This window comes from Triticum dicoccoides, chromosome 1B (genome assembly GCF_002162155.2).
Source record: "Triticum dicoccoides isolate Atlit2015 ecotype Zavitan chromosome 1B, WEW_v2.0, whole genome shotgun sequence".
NCBI classification, from domain to species: Eukaryota; Viridiplantae; Streptophyta; class Magnoliopsida; order Poales; family Poaceae; genus Triticum; species Triticum dicoccoides.
In genome coordinates, this window is record NC_041381.1 from 585,810,784 (window position 1) to 585,827,998 (window position 17,215).

The following is a 17,215-nucleotide window of genomic DNA, read 5'->3' on the forward strand; positions in this document are numbered from 1 at the left end:
CAGGGCCTGAGACTTAATCGTGGTGCGGGGCTCGTAGAGGATGGTGTGGCCGGCTAGCTGGAGCGCCCACTTGGCGACCCAGCCAGAGGCATCCCGGCACCCGATGATTTCTCCGATAGGAGCCATGCTCACCATGGTGATGACATGCTCTTGGAAGTACTGCTTCAACTTCTTGGCGGTAAAGTACACCCCGTAACACATCTTCTGGTAGTGCAGGTAGTTCTGCTTGGAGTTGGAGAGCACTTCGCTCAGGTAGTAGACCGGGCGTTGGACGGCTTGGATCTTGCCCTTTTCTGGTCACTCGACCACCAGCACCGTGCTGACCGCCCGCGAGGACGCGGCTATGTAGAGCAACAGCGGCTCCTTGTCGGTCTGCGCGGCCAGGACTGGTGCGGTGGAGAGCATACGCTTGAGGTCTTGGAAGGCCTCGTTTGCCTGGTCATTCCACTCGAACGACTTCGTCTTCTTCATCAGCTGGTACAGGGGTAGCGCCCTCTCGCCCAGCTGGCTTAGAAACCGGCTGACCGAGGCCAAGCATCCGGTGAACTTCTGGACATCGTGCAGCCGAGCCGGCTTGAGCATGCGCTCGATGGCCTTGATCTTTTCCGGATTCGCCTCAATGCCGCGTTCCGAGACGAGGAAGACGAGTAGCTTTCCGGACGGGACGCCAAAAACGCATTTTTCGGGTTAAGCTTGACCTTGTATTCACGGAGGTTGGCGAATGTTTCCTTCAAGTCGTCAAGGAGCGTCAGGTGCTGCTTGGTCTTCACCACGATGTTGTCCACGTAAATGTGGATATTGCGGCCGAGTTGCAGCAGCAGGCATTTCTACATGCAGCATTGGAAGGTGGCGCCGGTGTTCTTCAAGCCGAACGACATGGTGATGTAGCAATACGCCCCAAAGGGCGTGATGAAGGACGTCTTCAGGGCGTCAGCCGAGTCTAGCTTGATCTAGTGGTAGCCGGAGTAAGCGTCCAGGAAGGACAGGAGCTCGAACCCGGCGGTCAAGTCGATGACTTGGTCGATCCGCGGGAGAGCGAACGAATCCTTGGGACAGGCCTTGTTGAGGCTGGTGTAGTCGATACACATGCGCCAGGTCTTGTTCTTCTTCAGGACGAGAACTGGATTGGCCAGCCACTCAGGGTGAAACACTTCCATGATGAAGCCGGCCGCCAAAAGCTTGCTTACCTCTTCGCCAATGGTTCTTCTCTTCTCTTTGGAAAAACGTCGCAGGGGTTGACGGATAGGCTTGGCGTCCTTGCGGACATGAAGTTTGTGCTCGGCGTACTTCCTCAGGATACCCGGCATGTCCTTGGGGGTCCATGCGAAGATATCCCGATTCTCACAGAGGAAGTTGACGAGCTCGCCTTCCTATTTGCTGTCGAGGTGGGCACCTACGACAACGTACTTGCTGCAGCTGGGGTCCTCCGGGTTCAGCTTCACTTTCTTGGTCTCCTTGAAGGGCGTGAAGGCAGCCTCATCGGCCGGGTCCTTGGTTGGGATAGATGCGGCCGAGGCCTCGCCCGCCATGGCGACGATCCGGTCGAGCTGGCGCTGCTCCTCAGCAATGACCAGCGACTCGGCCAGCTTGGTGCCGTCTCGGGCGCACTCCAGGGACTCGCAGTAGTCGCCGGTAATGGTGATGAGGCCCTTGGGACCCGACATCTTCATCTTTAGATACGCATAATGGGGGACCGCCATGAACTTGGCGAGCGCGGGTCGGCCCAGCAGTGCGTGGTACACGCTGGAAAGGTCCACCATCTCAAACCAGATCAGTTTGCGCCGGAAGTGGTTGCTATCATCGAACAGGACGTCGAGCCGGACCCGGCCAATGGGAGAGTAGGAGAGGCCGGGTATAATGCCGTGGAAGATCGTCCGGGTCGGTTCCAGGTCCTCGGGCTTGAGGCCGAGTTTGGTCATTGTGTCGCGGTAGAGGATGTCGATGCTGCTACCGCCGTCGATGAGGACTCGAGAGAACTTTCACGTATGCCGTGCGATGATGGTGGGGTTGAGGACGAGGGCGTAACCACCCAGATTCAGCATGACCGCCGGGTGATCCTCCCGGGTCTAGGTGACCGGGCGGTCCGACCAGTGCATGAACTCTGGTTTGGCCGGAACGACGGTGTTGACCTCCTGCAGAAGGAGGCGCTTGCTACGCTTGACGTCGCCGAGGCTGGTGAAGACGATGTAGGCCACGTTCTGGTCTGGGTAGGCATCGTCGCGCATCGCGCCACTGCTACGTCTTGAGCTTGCGTTGGTTTTCCTTGAAGAGGAAAGGGTGATGCAGCAATAGTAGCGTAAGTATTTCCCTCAGTTTTTGAGAACCAAGGTATCAATCCAGTAGGAGGCTCCTCAAAAGTCCCACGCACCTACACAAACAAACAAAGAACTCGCAACCAACACAATAAACGGGTTGTCAATCCCTTCACGGCCACTTGCGAAAGTGAGATCTAATAGAGATAGTATGATAAGATAAATATATTTTTGGTATTTTATAATATAGATTGGAAAAGTAAAGATGCAAATAAATGTAGATTGAAAGCTTATATGATAAAAGATAGACCCGGGGCCATAGGTTTCACTAGTGGCTTCTCTCAAGATAGCATAAGTATTACGGTGGGTGAACAAATTATTGTCGAGCAATTGATAGAAAAGCAAATAATTATGAGATTATCTAGGCATGATCATGTATATAGGCATCACGTCCGTGACAAGTAGACCGACTCCTGCCTGCATATACTACTATTACTCCACACATCGACCGCTATCCAGCATGCATCTAGAGTATTAAGTTCATAAGAACAGAGTAACACATTAATAAAGATGACATGATGTAGAGGGATAAACTCATGCAATATGATATAAACCCCATCTTTTTATCCTCGATGGCAACAATACAATACGTGCCTTGCAACCCCTATTGTCACTGGGTAAGGACATCGCAAGATTGAACCCAAAGCTAAGCACTTCTCCCGTTGCAAGAAAGATCAATCTAGTAGGCCAAACCAAACTGATAATTCGAAGAGACTTGCAAAGATAACTCAATCATGCATAAAAGAATTCAGAGGAGATTAAAATATTTCTCATAGATAAACTTGATCATAAACCCACAATTCGTCGGATCTCGACAAACACACCGCAAAAAGAGTTACATCGAATAGATCTCCACAAGAGAGGGGGAGAACATGGTATTGAGATCCAAAAAGAGAGAAGAAGCCATCTAGCTAATAACTATGGACCCGAAGGTCTATGGTAAACTACTCACAACTCATCGGAGGGGCTATGGTGTTGATGTAGAAGCCCTCCATGGTCGATTCCCCCTCCAGCGGAGCGCCGACGAAGGCTCCAAGATGGGATCTCGCGGATACAGAAGGTTACGGCGGTGGAAATTGTTTTTCGTTGGCTCCCTGGATGTTTTCGGGGTACGTGGGTATATATAGGAGGAAGAAGTAGGTCGGTGGCCGCCCGAGGGGCCCACGAGACAGGGGGGCGCGCCATGTAGGGGTGGGCGCGCCCTCCAACCTCGTGGCCGCCTCGGCTGCTTCTTGACTTGCAATCCAAGTCCTCTAGATCATGCTCGTTCCAAAAATCACGCTCCCGAAGGTTTCATTCCGTTTGGACTCCGTTTGATATTCCTTTTCTTCGAAATACTGAAATAGGCAAAAAAACAGCAATACGGGCTGGGCCTCCGGTTAGTAGGTTAGTCCCAAAAATGATATAAATGTGTAAAATAAAGCCTATAAACATCCAAAAGGGGTAATATAATAGCATGGAACAATAAAAAATTATAGATACGTTGGAGACGTATCAGCCGCCAGCTGGAGGCGGATGCGGCTGCCTCGCGCCTGGAGCCGGAGCCGAAGGAGGCGGGACGTTGCCCCTCATGATGCGCTTGGTGATGGCGCATTGCCGAAGCATGTACGTGGGCAGTCTTGCGCCGCTGTGGTGCTTGCAGGGGGCGTCGAGCATCTCTTCGAAGCTCATGGCGGGTTGCCACGCCATCTTGCCGGTCTGCCACACTTGGCCACCGGGTCCGCCGCGAGCTCGGTGGCCGCGACGAGCCGGTTGTCGTAGCGCTGCACCGGCTGGTCGGCTTTGCGCTTGTTGTTCTGGTGATGCTGCTGCCGGCTGCTTTCGCCGGCCGACTTTGGAGGGGGAACCGGCTTCGCCTTGCCGGATTCATCCAGGGCCACCTGGATCTTCATGGCGGAGTCGGCGTTGGCGTATTTGTCCGCCATCACCATGACCGCGGCCATGGTGGTCGGCTCAGAGCGTAAGAGCTTGTGCTTGAGGAGGGTGCTGTCTCGGCACCCGCTGACGAAGTACTGGATTGCTTGGATTTCATGGACGCCCTCACAGCTGTTCTGGAGCTCGGTACAGCGTGGGAGGTACTTGCGACCGGTCTCCGTAGGCCCTTGCACGCACATGGCGAGCTGGCTAGGGCGGCCGGGTCGCTTTTAGGTCCCCGTGAAGTTGCGGACGAAGGCTTGCTCAAAATCAACCCACGTGTTGACGCTGCCCATCGGCAGACTGTTCAACCAGGTGCGGGCCGACCCTTGGAGAATGAGCGGTGCGTAGCGCATGGCGAGCCGGTGATTGGCGTCGGTGATGCCAATGGCGGTGGTGTAGTCGGTGAGCCAATCTTCTGGCTTCACGATCCTATTGTACTTGGGGGTGTCGCGGGGGAGCATGAACCCTTTGGGAAAGGGCTCCTCCCGGATGCGTGGGCCGAAGCACGCCGGCCCGATAGCGCCGCTTTCCTTCACCTTCAAGGAGTGAGCGAGCTGGTCGAGGCGGTGGCGAGCGTCGGCATCGTCGATGGCGCGCGGGCCGAGTTGACTGGCGACCAGGCCACGGGGGGCCGGGTCGGTTGGAGCCGGACGCCGGCCATGCTGGCCAGGATTGCGTTGGATCTCCGGGATGGGCTCGTCGCCCAAACCGCCGGAGGCCGTGGCGGCCGGGTTGCGCCGAGTCCAGGCTCGGCCAGAGTGCGCCTCGCCGGGCAGCGAGGAAGCTGTGTGTTGAAGTTTGTCGGGTCTGCCAACGCGGGCGGAACCAGATCCCGCCGGCTTAGCGAGCTGGTTGAGGCGGTCTTGCTGGGTGTTGGCCTCGTTGAGGAGGCCGCGCATCCGCCCGATGTGCTCCTTCAGTTCCTCGCCCGTGAGCTGGTCTAGGTCGACTACGGCTGCCTGGGCGGCGCGCATGTTCTTTGTTGGGATCTCGTAGACGGTAGGGACGACGCCGAGGGCCCGGCCGATCGCTCCTCCCCGGGCACGCACGTCGGCGACCCGGCTCGGCTCGGCCGCGGCGGGCGTGAATCCATAGGCAGCATTGCGCTCCAGCTGAGCGGAATCCAGACGACACTGGGTGGCGGCGCGTGTCTCGGACAGGTCCAACATCTGCTGGCGCCTTTCCTCGAGCTGGGTTTGGGCCTCAGCGACGTTGTTGGCATCGATGTCGGTGCCGATGGGGATGCGGAGGCTCTACATCGCGGCGCGCAACGGATCGGACGGCTCGGTCCGTTCCGCTGTTGCCCTGGCTTCGGCAGCCTTCCTTGTCTTGCTCGATGAGGAGGAGGCGCCGTCGCCGGTGACGAAGACCTCCACGTGGACGGCCATTGCCCCGGCGGAAATTCCACCGCCGAGGGAGAGGGGGGAGTCGGAGTAGCTGAGCACCTCACTGGGGTACTCGTCGCCGGGGGCAAATCAGAGATGCGCAGCGCGGCGAAGGAGGCGGTGAGTGCGCCGACAACGCCGTCCGTCAGCGTGACGGACTCGTCGGAGTAGGAGAGGGGCCCGTCTGAAGCATGCTCCCGGCCAGCTCCTCGAGCTGCCCACGATGGGCACCAACTGTCGTGGTGGGCGCACGGCAGATGCCATGGGATGGCTAAAGAGAGGAGGAGGCTCGAGGGCACTGGTGGGATCCAGAGGCGGGGTTGGTATGAGCGAGCGCGGGACGCAAGACATACCCAGGTTCGGGGCTCTCCGGAGAGATAACACCCCTAGTCCTGCCGAGTGTAGTTTGATGTTCGACAGTACAATGTTGCTCCTAGAGCTGTATGAAGGAGGAAGGAGGGCTGGCCAAGGCTTAGGCTGCTCCTTCTCCCCGAGTGGATGTTACTGTTTTTGGTGGCTAGTTCCTCTCTTGCTTGCTTACTTACTTGCCCGTATGCGCGGGCTCCTGGGGGGTTTTATAGGCCAACCCCTTAGGGATACAATGGTAATGTTACAAGTTGGTAGGTCCAGGTTGTTGGCATCCGGGGACCCGGGCTGGGACCCGCTGGGGGCCTGTGGTTCGCCGGGTTCCCCTAGGTGCAGGCCCCGCGTGCCTAGAGGGACTGTGCACCGTCTTGTCGATCGTCGGGGCGTGGCCGAGTCGAGTCATGTATAGTGGCGCTCTGTCAGGTCGCCGCTTGCTGTCGTCGGCGGTGATGGCGGGGGCACTGTAGCCACGCTGGCCCTGGTCAGCGAGTAGGTGAGGGGCATCGTTGCCACGCTCCGGCTGACCAGAGGCATGGGCGGGGCACTATTGCCTTGGTCATCAGTGGCCAAAGACTCGTCCCGTCGTACGGGCTGGATGGGACGGGAGCTGACCCGTGGTTGGATTGCGGAGCACGCCACGGGTGGAGCTGGCTTGTTGAGGAAGCCTTGGTTGTGCCGGGTTCAGCTGTCCTGTACTAGTTGTTGAGGCTGAGTCGACGTGTCCCGCCGGGTCGGAGAGCTTGGCCGGGTTGCGGGGTTTGGCCGGGTCGAGCGACCTGGCCAAGCGTGTGCCGGCTTGAGGGGCGACGCCGGCCATGTTGTTTTTGAAAAGGATCCGGGTTCCATTGCCTGCCCGGGGTTCATCCCCCCGACAGTTCCTTCAGCACGACGGCGTGGCAACGGTGATGATGAAGTTACCGGCGAAGGGCTTCGCCTAAGCACTACGGCGATATGACCGAGATGTGTAATTGTGGAGGGGGCACCGCACACAGCTAAGACAAATCTTGGAGTGCCTTTGGGGTGCCTCCTGCCCACGTATATAAAGGAGGGAGGAAGAGGAGGCCGGCCCTAGAGGGGGCGCGCCAAGGGGGGGAGTCCTACTTGGACTCCCGGTCCAAGTAGGATTCGCCCCGCCCCTTTCCTATTCCAACTAGGAGAAGGAAGGGAAGGATGAAGAGGGGAGAAGGAAGGAGGGACGCGGCGCCCCCCTAGTCCAATTCGGACCAACCCATGGGGGGGCACCCCTTGAGGCCCTTCTCTCCTTTCCCGTATGGCCCATTAAGGCCCACTACTTCCCCCGGCGAATTCACGTAACTCTCTGGTACTCCGAAAAATACCTGAATCACTCGGAACCTTTCCGATGTCCGAATATAGCCTTCTAATATATCGATTTTTACCTATCGACCATTTCGAGACTCCTCGTCATGTCTGTGATCTCATCCGGGACTCTGAACAAACTTCGGTCATCAAATCACATAACTCATAATACAAATCGTCATCAAACGTTAAGCGTGTGGACCCTACGGGTTCGAGAACTATGTAGACCTGACCGAGACACATCTCCGGTCAATAACCAATAGCAGAACCTGGATGCTCATATTGGCTCCTACATATTCTACGAAGATCTTTATCGGTCAAACCGCTTAACAACATACGTTGTTCCCTTTGTCATTGGTATGTTACTTGCCTGAGATTCGATCGTCGGTATCATCATACCTAGTTCAATCTCGTTACCGGCAAGTCTCTTTACTCGTTCTGTAATGCATCATCTCGCAACTAACTCATTAGTCACACTGCTTGCAAGGCTTATAGTGATGAGCACTACCGAGAGGGCCCAGAGATACCTATCTGAAACACGGAGTGACAAATTCTAATCTCGATCTATGTCAACCCAATAAATACCTTTGGAGACACCTGTAGAGCATCTTTATAATCACCCATTTATGTTGTGAAGTTTGATAGCACACAAGGTGTTCCTCCGGTATTTGGGAGTTGCATAATCTCATAGTGTGAGGAACATGTATAAGTTATGAAGAAAGCAGTAGTAATGAAACTGTAACGATCATAATGCTAAGCTAACGAATGGGTCTTGTCCATCACACCATTCTCCTAATGATGTGATCCCGTTCATCAAATGACAACACATGTCTATGGTTAGAAAACATAACCATCTTTGATAAACGAGCTAGTCAAGTACAAGCATACTAGGGACACTTATGTTTTGTCTATGTATTCACACATGTACAAAGTTTCTGGTTAATACAATTCTAGCATGAATAATAAACATTTACCATGAAATAAGGAAATAAATAATAACTTTATTATTGCCTCTAGGGCATATTTCCTAGCAGCAGCTGTCGGGCTTCAACATGGAGCAGGCGGAGGCGGAGTTCACCGTCGCCCAGTCCGACGAGATGACGGAGCAGCAGACCATCCTGGAGTCCATCCAGGATGAGACCTATGTGGAAGCCAACCGGGCGCTCCTCTGGCGGGAGCAGGCGGAGTCCGATGCGCTCTTCGTCGTACTCGACGCGGAGATGGAGGCGGAGGAGCCGGAGCTACAGCTGCAGCCCATGCGGCCAGAGCCGGGCACGGAGATCGTCGACATCTCCGACATCGAGTAGCTAGGTGATCGACGTAGTATGTAGGTTTATTTTAGTTTGCATGTCTTTATATGAATTTGAGATATAATATGAGATGTCCGGCTGTAACCGTGGAAATTTGAGGCATGCCTGATCAGTGCCCGCGGCTGTTTGAGGGACGGGATCTGCCTAGTCCGGCTGTAAATGCTCTTAGTAGGTTGCCTATTTGCTCGGCTGACCCGCAAGAGGAGTTGTTGTTTTGCATCCCTACAATCACAAGAGCAGAATTTAACTTTACAAATAGGTTTATTTGTTATATCAATTTTTTATCAATATATGGGTGGAGTTTTTCAAAAAAAATTTGAGCAATACCAGGTCAGGAAATAGCTGGCTGTCCAACAAATAAATAGAGACCTCGGCATCAACATTTTACCTAATAAATAAGACTAAATCACCAACAAGAAGTCTCTTTCCACCGATAAATTGGCTCCAGCCAGTAGTCAGCATATGCCTTTTAGGCTGGCCTGGTGAAGAGGAAGAGAAGCAATCATAAAATTACAAATTAATGCATTTTTCCTTCCAAAAGAAAATAGTCAAATGGATTAAATCTTGAAGGAACGGGATTGTAGGCCAAAACAGATATATTACACACAACAAGTGGGAAACACGCGGCGCCCACTCGCGTATGCCATGTCGGATCGAGCGGTGTGATTGGGTATAGGGATTTTTCTCGCTCGGTTTCCTTATATGTGCCCGTTCTCGGATACGCGTGCCTCCTCTATCTTTCCTCATGTTTACCGACTCAAATGAGCTTATCAGACAACCAGTGCTCGGCGTTATAGGTTAGGCACAGTGTTGGTGGTATTTTATGCTCTGAAACCAATGTGATATCAAATTGTTACTCTAACTCCAGCGGTGGTGGTTTTGGGTAAATAATGGCCTCCCATCCAATCATAAAAATTAAGGGTGTTTTTGATGGCCGAGAAGGTAAAAAAAAGTGTTGTCTCGGGACATCCAATCATAAAAATGTATTCAGAAAATTCACAGTGAGCCTAATATTTTGGCCAATCAATAAAAATACCCATAGGAAAAGGTTTCACTAATCCAGCATTTTTTTTTACGGGAAGAACACTTGTTTACCCGAGAGACCGGATTTTTCACCGGTGAACGGGAGAGCCGTGCGGCGTGGCGAGACCGTGGCCCCGATCTCCCTCACACGTGGATCGCGCCTGGACCTATCCGCTCCGCCCTCTCCAATCAGCGAGCCGCCTCGTTTCTCTCGGGCCGGAGCGCCCTCCCTCTCTCTCAGTCAACAGCCGATCTCCAAAATTTCCTGCCCCTCCTCGCTTCTCCATCCTTCTCCGCCGATCTCTCGCCGGAGCCCGGCCAGGCTCCGAGCTCACCGAGCCCAAACCCCTATTTATACCCCGCGGAGGCAGAGCGGCATCCTCCATTCCCAGGGTCAGCCAGCCGAGAGGGGGATGACTTCGGAGATGAGCCTCGTCCACTGCCTCCCGCTGCTCCTGCTGCTGCTCTCGGCCTCGGCCGTGGTCGCGGCCGCGGGCGGCGGGGAGAAGGACGTCTCGGCCTCGGACTACGAGGCGCGGTTCGAGGCGTGGTGCGCGGAGCACGGCAAGGCGTACGCGACGCCCGGGGAGCGCGCGGCGCGGCTCGCGGCCTTCACGGAGAACGCGGCCTTCGTCGCGGCGCACAACGCCGGCGCCGCCGCCAATAGCGGCGCGGGAGGATCCCAGTCGTACACGCTCGCGCTCAACGCGTTCGCTGACCTCACGCACGACGAGTTCCGCGCCGCGCGCCTCGGGCGCCTCGCCGTCGGCCCGGTCCCCCTCGGGGAGCCGCGTTCGTCCGGGGGCTTCGAGGGCGGCGTGGGCGCCGTGCCCGACGCGCTCGACTGGAGGCAGAGCGGCGCCGTCACCAAGGTCAAGGACCAGGGCAGCTGCGGTGAGCGCCACGCTTCTGAATCTCTTCTTCTACAATATACTACTTGACATTGCAGGGCTCTTCTGTTTGTCTCCGTCAGAGTTTTGCTGTTTGTGTAGATGTTGGGTTCTAATGCTAAAACCTAGAGATCGAGATATGTTAGTACGTAGGTGCATCAAAAGTGTAGTGATACTGAAGATCTGGATGACCGAGGCATTGTTGCAGCAAATGATTCCAAGAACTAGAATCCATGGCAGGGAGCAGCGGCTGACGCATATAAGCTAACCTTCCTCTGACATAACTCATTAGGTAACCCATTGATTGGTTAGCGCTTGGCATTTAGCACCATGTTTACCTGAAGTACTTATCATCATGGCCGGTTAGAGAAGATGTTGAAAATATGTCTCTGTTTAGTTTTTTCCCAGCCCAATTTGCAAGTTTACTGACTAATTTCTCCAAGCTATGCTGGTTTGTAGTCACCTATACTCTTCTCAACGGTAGATTCACGGACTTTTTTGTCCTTGAAAATGTGAAACATATCAAGGTATTGAAATGATTACTTGGAAAAATAGATAGATAGATAAATTAGAGAAAGAATTATGTCTCTAACCCCTTATGTGGTTCGTAGGTACTGTTGCTTTTTAGGGCTTCCCACACAAGAGAGTTACTTCTAATCTTTCTGTTAGCTTTTGCCATGGAAGTAGCTATCTGCTGCTTCATTGTGTAGTCCAGTTGTGCATTACAGGTTAAATAAGAATCTCGGAAAAAATGTTATGCTTCAGCAATCCAGAATTCTAGGTTTGGGGTTATCTTAGGTTGCCCATGGGCGATGCCTATACTGAAAATGGGTAATTAGATATGACAGCAACATAAGAACTGTGTCAGCAATCTTGTTTTACAGATTAGGATATGGTTTCCTTTTATTCAAGGGCCTTGAACTTGGAAGTACTTTTTTTCAGATTTGATAGTTGGTGCTACCTCATTTCTTATTACTAAACCGCACCAGTACATACTGTTAATGTGGTCTGGATTGTCGTTCAGGTGCTTGTTGGAGCTTCTCTGCTACAGGTGCCATGGAAGGAATAAACAAGATCACGACGGGCTCTCTTCTCAGCCTTTCTGAACAGGAACTAATCGATTGTGACAGATCCTACAATGCTGGTTGTGGCGGTGGGCTCATGACCTATGCTTATAAGTTTGTGATTAAAAATGGTGGGATTGACACGGAGGATGATTACCCGTTTCGTGAAGCAGATGGAACATGCAACAAGAACAAGGTAAGATGGACGTGCAGCCGTGTAGAAAACTACCTTGAGCATGTTTAGGCACATGATGTGTCATATTCATGTGATTTGTCTGCTTGTTTTGCAGCTGAAAAAGCATGTGGTAACAATCGATGGCTACAAGGAGGTGCCTCCTAGCAAGGAAGACTTGTTACTACAAGCTGTTGCCCAGCAACCCATTAGCGTAGGAATATGTGGCAGCGCTAGAGCATTTCAGCTATACTCCCAGGTTTGAATGCAATTGTGCTCTCATTAACTTATTTAACACAGTTCTACCACACCTTTTACTTGACTTCCACTATTTTCATATTCAGGGTATCTTCGATGGTCCATGCCCAACATCTCTTGATCATGCTGTCCTAATTGTGGGATATGGTTCTGAAGGTGGCAAGGATTATTGGGTTGTGAAAAATTCCTGGGGTGAAAGATGGGGAATGAAGGGCTATATGCATATGCACCGAAACACTGGCTCATCGTCAGGTATCTGTGGCATAAACATGATGGCATCTTTCCCCACAAAAACAAGCCCGAATCCTCCTCCTTCACCTGGCCCTGGCCCAACCAAATGCAGCGTTTTTACCTCCTGCCCTGAAGGATCCACCTGCTGTTGCTCATGGCGTGCCTTGGGATTCTGCCTTTCCTGGAGCTGTTGCGAGCTGGATAATGCAGTTTGCTGCAGTGATAACCGTTCTTGTTGCCCCCATGACTATCCTATATGTGATACAGCTAGGGGACGTTGCTTGAAGGTAAACACTAGAGGTTTTATGCATTCCTTATTTTAGCTTTCACCATGTTTGTGATTTAGAAAACTGACCTTCCTGAGAGCCTGATATAGTTAAGCTTGAAAAATGCTTTAGAGCATTCTTCCTTCCATGTTAATTTTTCTTGATATCCCGTTTCAGTTTTTGTACGTACAGACTGTGTTATAGCCTTGTAAGTTAGTCAGGTTTCCAACGTGTGTAAACATATACGAAACTGGATAAAGGCTGTGTACGCTGATGACTGATCATTTGGTGAATTTACTGTTTCAGGGCAATGGCAACTTCTCCAGCATAGAGGGAATCAAGAGGAAGCAAGCTTTCTCCAAGGTTCCCTCTTGGAATGGTTTGTTGGAACTGCTGGATCAATAGACATACAAAAAATTACGGATCACAGGTAAGATCATGTCAACTTGGTTTGTGCACTACTGTCATTATCATCATCCTTAATGTGATCGCCCCTCCCCTCCTGAACCCCTTATATTGACCATGATCACCTTTTCTCCCAGACAGATACACATGTGCGCATGATCTTATACAAGCGGCGGGGGTTCGCTGCGTTCTTGAAGTGTTCTGCCGCATTGTATGCTCCCATAGTCTCTATCTGCTGGCTGTCTTGCAGAGCTGTCCAATGTCGTTATGAGAGACAAAAAGGAGATGTCCAGAACTCCAAAATTTTAGTGTGTATTGGTGAGTCATCGCAGCTGGTACTGTATTGTATATTTCCATGATAGTACGTGTCAGGTACTCAGGTTAGCCTATGATGGGTTCAGTCAGATATTGGTTACATGGCACAGATGGTTTATTTGTACTCAGCTTGTACTAGATGTGAGAGAACCGCCCATAATACAATAAAGAGATAGGTGCATCAGGTTCAGTAATCTGTTTGTGGCTGTGTTTATGCAACCATTTTCGAACATGGCTCCAGCAACTGTACAACCATGGTGACCATGGTTAATCTTTGTTTAACCTGCTATATATGGTTAATCTTAACATGGTCACATTGTTCATCTTTTTTTTTGAAGCTTCTTGGGTTAGCCTTTGCTTCGCCGGAACCAAGAAGGTGATGCTCAGCGAGGGACGCGTTCACCCACGGCTGGCCGCGCACCCGGTGCCGACAAGAGAGGGCATCCTCGCACGGACGAACATGTTCCCAACCTCGATACACCGTCCAAAGGGGCAGCGTGCGGCGAGCCACCCATCCCAGCCGAGCCACCTGCGCCGCCAGTTGGATGCCTGACGGGATGGGCAACGTTCGCCGGCTCCAGTTGGAGCACGCGCGCCAAGTGCTTCACGATTCCCCCGCGGCAAAGCCGTGCGACCACTGTAATCTCGGGGTGCCGTCCAGTTCAAAGCCCGCCATCTCAAACTCGTTGCCGTGTGCCATCACCACCGCACTGCCAAATTCGTTCCTTATTCGTGTGCAGCTTGAGGCCGTGAACAGGGTGACAGTTTTCTACCCTGTCAACCATCAAAAGTTACTCTCGAAAAAGGATGACACGCATCAATAACACTACATGATCAACATGTGCTCGCTCGCGAAAGGTTCGACAGGGAATCCTGCAAAGGTAATTACTGTTCCGCTCCGTCTCTCACAGCCCACACACCAGCCGAATCCAGCCACCCACACACCCCGAAAAAATCATTCCAGAAGGTGATGTAAAACGGCAATTTTTGTGTGGAGAATAACTAGGGAAGGTAAAAAAAAAAAAAATCTGTAGTTCTCCATTGCCGAATTTGCTGCGCGGCACGGCGGATGGGCGAAAGGAGAATATATGACAGACAACACCGGGGAAAAGATTAGATTGGGTTGTTCTCCATTTTGTGGAAAGATTGCGTTGTTCTCCATTTCGCGTGAATTGGCTCCAGCACGCCGGAGAATCCAGTTCTCCTGGTTGCTTTCAGTTCTCCCCAGCCGTTAAACGCGGCTGCCTGCTTGCGACAGTGGCTGCTTTTCGCCTGCCCTTCTTGCTCTGGTGATCCTATAAATTGGGCGGGTCGGTGTTTCTTCGTGTGTCAGTAAGCTCAGAGAGTAGTAGTAGTAGCAGCAGCAAGGTGATAGTAAGAGGAGGCGCAGTTTGAACCCTCCATCTCTCAAAGTGATTTGAGGCTATTGGCAGGACCGAAATATGGTACACTACTCTGTTTTTGCTCATGACCTTGTGTCTGCATGTTTAGTTTCCTCGTTTTCTGGAATATGTGTGTGTAAACAATGGAGAAATTAGATTCTGAGCATGAACAAAATCTTCAGAAATATCCTTTGGTTAAGGATTACAGTGGACATTATAAACCTTTGAGGTTTTCATTTCCAAAAAAAAAGTTGAGTTGTAGGCCTCTAGAAATTGTTCGGATCAACCACTGAACTCACATTACATCGATACTTTTCTGTTGTCCATGGAAAGCATGCTGACTGAATGTCCTGACATCAATTTGATTTCATAGGCAATGAGATGTAAACACTGTATTTTCTTCAAGGATCTATAGTTTCTAGCATCCAATTCACTGACCATGATCTAACAAAATATCGGTGGCCTTGCCTAACAGAGCATCATGAGCGCCGCCAATGGGAAGAGCCCCATAGTGGTTGGGCCCTGGGGAGGGACAGGAGGATGCCCCTGGGACGACGGCGTGTACTCGACGGTGTGCCAGATCATGATCACCCATGGTGCAGCCGTCGACTCGATAAGAATCCAGTATGACCTGAAAGGACAATCGGTCTGGTCACAGACGCACGGGAGCACCGAGGACGGGTCTGAAACAGATAAGGTCTGGCCAGCTAAATCCTCAGTTAAATGATTTCAGGCTTCTGTAAAGATTTTTTAGTTTTCATTTTCTGAACAAAATTATTCAGACTTTTTATGTCTGATGATGCAGGTGAAGCTAGATGTTCCCGGAGAAATCCTTCTGTCCGTGAGCGGCTACTACGGATCGGTCTGCGGCAGTCCGGTGATCATAAGATCACTGACGTTCCAGAGCAACCGATCCAAGTACGGACCCTTCGGCACCGAGGACGGGACGCCGTTCTCGCTCCCGGTGAGCAGCGGCAAGATCATCGGCTTCCATGGGCGGTCCGGGTCGTACCTCAACTCCATCGGCTTCTACCTGAAGCAAGTCCACGTCCCGATCCCGAGTCCCCCGAGCTACCCAGCCTCGCCCCAGCTCCCGACGGCGGCGTACAGCAGAAATGGCTATACCGTCACCGAGGTTGACGATGAGCATGACATGGCCCTAGCAGTGAGCAACCGGGCCGACAGCTACGCCGTTTACGGCACCGGTTACCCTAAGCAGCAGTACGCGCATCCGTCTCCGGACTACCACGATGGATCGATCATGAATAAGGTGTGGTGTGGTGTCACATGCTTTTGCACCCTTTGTAAGTATGTCTGGTGATGGCTCTGCAGTTTTTGTGTTCTGAAAGTTGTGAACTTTGGTTGTGCAGATGGTTTCGTACCCTAGCTCGTACAGGGCGGCCGTGAGCGGGCCGGAGACGCACGGCCCGTGGGGCGGCAGCGGCGGCACCATCTTCGACGACGGCGTGTACACCGGCGTGTGGCAGATCAACCTGACCCGCGCGGTGGGGGTCACCTCCATGAAGGTGCTCTACGACCGGCACGGGCAGGCCGTGTGGGGCAACAAGCACGGCTTCAGCAGCGGCGTCCCACCCGACAAAGTAATCAATGTAATCATGTCGTAGATGACTGTGCTGATGAGTGATGACCTGACTGACGCGCGCTCGTGGTTTGTTGCAGATCGCGTTCGACTTCCCGTCGGAGGTGCTGACCCACATCACCGGCTACTACGGCCCGACGATCATCATGGGTCCGACGGCGGTGAGGTCGCTGACGTTCCACACTAACCGGCGGCGGTACGGCCCCTACGGGGACGAGTACGGCACCTACTTCTCCACCAGCTTCGCCGACGGGCGGGTCGTGGGGTTCCACGGCCGGGAGGGCTGGTACATCGACGGCATCGGCGTGCATGTCCAGCGGGGCAAGGTGCCGTCGTCCCTCAGGCGGGCCGCCAGCAGGAGCCCGTCGCCGGCGCCGCGGTCCGACTACGACCCGAGCGACGTGGACGAGGAGGTTCCCTACGCGGCCATGGTGAAGGAGCCGGCGGCGGCGGGGCCGGGGCCGTGGGGCGGGCCGGGGGGCCGGGCGTGGGACGACGGCGTGTACGCCGGCGTGAACCAGGTGTACGTGACGCGGGGCGCCCTCATCGGCTCCATCCAGATCCAGTACGACCGGGGCGACCGGTCGGAGTGGTCGGCACGGCACGGCACCAGCGGCCACATCACCCACCGGGTGAAGCTGGACGCGCCGCACGAGGTGCTCACCTGCGTGCGCGGCTACTACAACGCCGACCCGGCCGAGGGGCCCCGCGCGCTGCGCTCCATCACCTTCGTCAGCAACCGCGGCAGGTACGGGCCGTTCGGGGACGAGGTCGGCACGTACTTCTCGTCGCCGGCGACGGCCGAGGGGAAGGTGGTCGGGTTCCATGGCCGGAGCGGGCAGCACCTCGACGCCATCGGGGTGCACATGCAGCACTGGCAAGGGGACCGCCGGGCCGCGCCCAAATACGTCCTGTCAAAGTACCTCTTCTGAGTGATACGAGACGGCGAATAATCCTACACGTACAGGCCGTTTACAGGGTTGTTACAGAGCCTTCTTTAAA

The 17,215-nt window shown here is 53.4% G+C and overlaps 1 pseudogene; it reads left to right on the plus strand.

The window, feature by feature from the left end:
* The first annotated feature begins 9,816 nt into the window (after positions 1 to 9,816).
* Positions 9,817 to 17,194, plus strand: LOC119348914 (annotated as a pseudogene).
* The last annotated feature ends 21 nt before the right edge of the window (positions 17,195 to 17,215 follow it).